Source organism: Opisthorchis viverrini (assembly GCF_000715545.1).
Source record: "Opisthorchis viverrini unplaced genomic scaffold opera_v5_111, whole genome shotgun sequence".
NCBI classification, from domain to species: Eukaryota; Metazoa; Platyhelminthes; class Trematoda; order Opisthorchiida; family Opisthorchiidae; genus Opisthorchis; species Opisthorchis viverrini.
The window spans coordinates 337,874-343,248 of record NW_008751765.1 but is presented as its reverse complement, the minus strand read 5'-3'; positions in this window follow the sequence as shown (position 1 = coordinate 343,248).

Here is a 5,375-nt window from a genome sequence, read left to right as displayed (position 1 = left end):
TTGACCGTCGTGGGGACGATGATGACGGCGTGCGTATGGCACTGTTCTAAACAGTCGAAATTGCTGATTTCTCAATGTATGCCATCCACAACTCCATCCCTCCCACAGACCGTATCATTTTATTCCCACAAGGAGCGCGACTCTGTTCCAATCACTTGCAGGGATCATAAGGAACTACAAACAAGGGAGAAACTTAATTCACTCGAGTGAACGGTAATTTCATTGAAAAAAGCTAGGCTATATTGTCGTTACTCAGTAAATAATGAGCTTCTTTTCATACTGCAATTCAGCAACCTGATGAGTAGTGTATTACTTTCAAAGCTCCTCTGATTTTAATTGCCATATGACTGATGCAAAACGTATCGCGTTCGCCCATCAAGTACCTGTTCTACTGAAAGATGTTCATAGTGCTGGGGACGAAAAAACCAAGCATTATTTTTTCAACGCTTCCCTGTCTTGTCAATCCATAGGCAAAGCTTATGTGGTATTCTGTGAGTATGTCGTCTGTCGCAAAATGTGGCAACCTCGGAAGTATCTCAACGTACGACATCCGACACAATTAGGCATCATTTTTTGGCTGTGATCATCAATCGATGCCCATCTAAGGATGGGCATCGATTAAGTCAAGATGTTGCTTGCACTCGGGTGACGTTAATGAACAACTGAGAATTTGGTCTTCATAATTCTAAAATGAAATCCGAGTAGGAACATCCAACAACTTAAGCGGGCGGCAGTTCGTTGGATAACAAACAGATCGCGGTCTTAACCAGAACTTCTTGTGTGGATGAGGGACCCCAGTACGTGTTGTACTTTATCAATACTAGGGGTGAAATATGATAGAAAACACTTAGAATGCTGCCACACCTTCAACAAACTGATGAACTGATCCTGGATAAGAGGCGTTGACATGGATCTCAGCCAAATCGATCCTTCCCCTGAGGTAATTCCTTGTTGAGGATCTCGATACGAACTGAGTGACGCATAGGTTCGACAATCCCGAATATCAAAAGGAAAAATTAGGTTCGTAATTCTACGGTACTATTTACACAAGGGTGAACGAATAGGTACAACTAACCTCAATTGTTCACGTTTGTGGCGTCAACAAGTTCACAGGTCTGTCACTGACCGACACAGTGCAGTGTCAACGTCCGCACACCAAACAACGGCGAACAGAATGATGGCTCGGTAGCGTGGGTTGCGGTCGTCCCTTCCGACGACGGTCTCGTGACACACATGCCAATACACAGGAGTCGGACGGGACGACCTCTGCGACAAGGTGAATGGCGGGTACGAATAAGCAAAACAACTGGAGATCAAAAGTACGTAGGCGGAGTAAGCAAATGAATGGGAGAATTATCATAAGGTCAAGTTAGATTCAATAGAGACTAAACGTAAAACTCGTGTAAAATGTCCAAAGAATTCACGTTTTTGAAGCATTTTACTTGAAGGGCTTTGCCAGATAACGTGTTAACTTTAAAACTTTTCAAATCAGGTTCCTAGTGTATCTATAGGACATGTCACTTTCATCGCCCATTCCATTTTGCGACTGTGAGGAGACATCCAAACTCATCTTCGATTTGGCCGCCTTCTTGGACGGCTGATTTCGATTGGCGTCCTTGAATTCTTACTTTTATTGTCATATATTGTATGCTGACGGATGTTTCGTCCTGTCAGTGAGGCCAGTCGATGCTGAAATGTCGGGAGGCAGTGCACAGCTCTTTCATCCTCACTGGGAACCATCAGCAATGCGTAACGTACAAAACTCCAGCAGGTAGTCTCGAATCCGTCACTTCCAGGCTAGCAGTTTGAACGCTTAGCCGTTTGATGACGAACTATTATTGACACGTTAGAATTAAGGCAGTTGTCCGGATGGACAACATGGCAGTGGTCACGCAGACATCAGCCAGCGAACAGTAAAGACGGATAACCTTAGAGGAGCAGACCTAGCGAGGTGGTAAAGATTGACAGTAGATTTCTGCACTACTGCCCAGTTGATCAAGAAACGGGACATCCACGCTAAATAACGCAAGTGGCCGAAAGCCGTCTCTTGAAAAAAAGCAGTAGGACCGCAAATCGTATGACGACCTCTACTGGAAGGATCGGCTGAATCTCAAGACGTTTGCCGAAACCGTCGGTCGCCACCCGCGGGCACACTAAATTGGGTTGCATGCTTCCACGAGACTTTGGACACCAATCCGATCGTAAAGTTTACCTTACAATATTGTCACAGGCTATTAGAGATCCTGCCACACCGAGTCGTTTGTAACCTCCGTTTGCGGGACCTTGTGTAAAGCTGTAACCCATTGTACTGTCATTTTGTGTGCAGTTAATCAGATGAGCTCACCCAGACGCTCTACAGCTAAGTCGAAATGTATCCATGTGTTGTGGCCAGTCTGAAAATCAGTTTTTGCTGATCCTCGGGTAGTGTTATGGTGGAGTTCCCACTGTCCCAATCAGCCAGTTTAGATGTGAATATTTCAAGGTCCCACGTAGCCGCGCTGTTCAGCTTGTGCGCTGCTTTACCGTGGCGTATTCATCGAGGGAGGTACGTAAGCAGTACACTCAGTCCGCATCGGCTAGTCTCAGCAGCGATTCAAATGTATGCATTCAAGAGGAAGTAATACTGCTCTTGAGACTGTTCATGGTTGTTGATCAGGTGGCTGTTGACCTGTTCGCCGATCTTGCCAATTGGCTTGCAAACCTTTCGTCATCATACGAGGAGACATCATCAGTGCGCACTAGAGTGGGTACTTCTTCCTTACCTACGTGCGCCTATATAGCATTTGAAGGCTATCTGTCATCTTATGACGTGATTGACTACTTAAAGTGTAACGAATTTAGTGAACCTATTAGTCCGTCTGTGATCTTTGTTGCGTTGTGATTTGCGTTCCCTCGTGTTGACTGGTTATCCCAACGCATTCTATTTTCAGTAGCTTGTTCGCTCTGGCCTTGATTCGCATTGTGTTGTGGTCTGATCAGCAACCAATAAACCCACCTAAGCTACCAATATTTCAACACACTGCCAGTTGAATTTCTCTCTGTGCCACTTTCTGAAGAACCCCGGTCCGATCACAACAAGCGAACCCCGGTTAATTGGTACCACGAGAAATTGAAGCGCTCGGTCGAAACTTATGATATATATACTGTGATATGTTTCAAATCGTGTAGTTTTAAAGTGAAGGCTGTCGTGTGTGACACATTTGAAGATATACACTGAAGTAAACCGGACATTCAAACGAGTGAGCTAAACATGAAGTCCACCAATCGCGTGACCACATATCAATAGCTTTTGTGTGCACACACGTCCAGTATGTCAGTGCCAAGTTTTTTTATGAGTTTTCATCGACTTCATAAGTAGTATCATACCCGGAAGTTCGCCCAAGAAGAGAGAGACCAAAATTACCCGCAGTAAATGCATGAAAACACTGCTTGTAAGTCACACATCACCACATATTGTTCTTTCCGCAAGTACGCAGACTTCTATACAGTGCAGAGTTTGCCAATGGGTATCTGGAATCAAGCAGAATAAGTCCACCAAACCTCTGACGCCCTCCGGTAGTCTTTCCTGTCTCCGTTCGACTCACTTGAAACTCATCGTTGGCGGCTGGGTCAAGGAAGTATGCCGTCTGAACAAATAGTGGACAGCCTTCACACGAAACTAGTAAAAACTGCTACCTGCTTACCTTCGATTACCTGAGCTTCTACTCAAGCTGACCATTTTATTGATTTTTACGAAAACATGTAAAGATTTTATTGTAAACTCTTGATAAGTTGGGATGATCTGGAATGACTATTGAAGTTTTTGTCCCGTAAGTGAAACCACTCGATACCGAAATTCTAAAAAGCACGATGATGCTTCTCATCCTCATTGCGAATCGTCATCAGTTCGCACGTCATGAAACTTCAGCAGCATGTCCCGAACACGCGACTTCTCGACTGGTGGTTCGAACATAAGCGTTCGGCCAAGGGCAGCTGACCAGCACTTCAATTAACTCGCACATAGACAGGATATATCGCCCTAAAGCTTCCAGTCACCGTATCCGTCTCACCTGGTCATACGTGTTTTCCGACCTCGTGAACGACGGCTTCACCGACGGTAGTTTCACTCACCGGGTGAATTTTAGAATTCCTTCGACTACTTACAAATTGTTGACAGCATAAAAAGTTTGGGAATTTTAATGGAGATTTTGTCCGATGATGTGTTCAGACTAGTAACCGGAAGCCGCTGGTTCGAATTTTCCCTCTGGAGTTTGGTGACGATCAACAAGGTTGGAACATTTCCTCGTAGAAAGTGTCTGAAGCCTGTTTTGCTGATTGTCTGGTATTAAGGTCAAAGTCTCTCACCGAAAACGGTACACCTGATGGGTACTACGATAAATAGAAGGGGAGTACCAGCGTTTTTCCTCTCGCGGCATGCTGCCTTGAAGCTCTAGGCGAGGCAGAAATTTTCAAACCTCACCCAAGGATTATGGCAGCAACTAATATGAGTAGTATTGTTAGTAAGCATGACATCTTATCCGTCATACACCAAGCGGGTGGATAGCAGCGATCACAAAGACGTAGTTCAGGTGAATTCTGACATCGCGGTTTGGCTGGACAAGAAAAAAATTGTGGCATATTATGCCGGGACAAAGTGACCTTTGACTGGTTTACGATTCACACGGATTTCGATTTATAAGAGGTGAGTTCACCAGAGCAACAGCAACGTCGCTGTTTACTTTGATGTCTCAATACCGTCCAACTGTTAGGCTTATTTCAAGTCTTAAACGCGATGCGTGAAAGGGGGAACCTTGTTCTTGACTATCGCAAGTATTCAGAGGTGACCCAGCCTTCAAGCGCCCTGCATGAACGCCAGGGACTGTGATAAGCCAACACTGCCTCCAGTCAAATGCAGCGAGTAGGTTATGGGGACTCCATCCTAGAGGGCAGACCGTACCACCAGCGCCTAAACCTTTCGTCATCGCTTCCACGTCGTTGTCTACCTTGCAGTTACCTACGTTCTGGACAAAACACTGTTGTACTTTCGGTAGAAAGATGTAGTACACTCGATAGTGCACAGGGCTTAATTTTAGTTCTGAAATATGAACATTGCTGCCGTTCAAGTGCTAACGTTGTAAAAAAAGATTTAGTGAAATTGTTTTTGTGTTTCCCAACCTTGTAAAAAAATGATTTAGTGAAATTGTTTTTTGTGTTTCCCGTTTTAGTGGCGATCGATTAATCCTACCGAGAGAGGCTTCATGGACCCGGTGACCCCAGGTTCACAGAATGGATTCGACAAAAGATATTCCACATATACTGCGATAGCAAGAATGAATCCGGAGGAAATTCGAAAACCGCAGGAATTTTTCCGACCGGGCTGATTCGGATAAATGAAC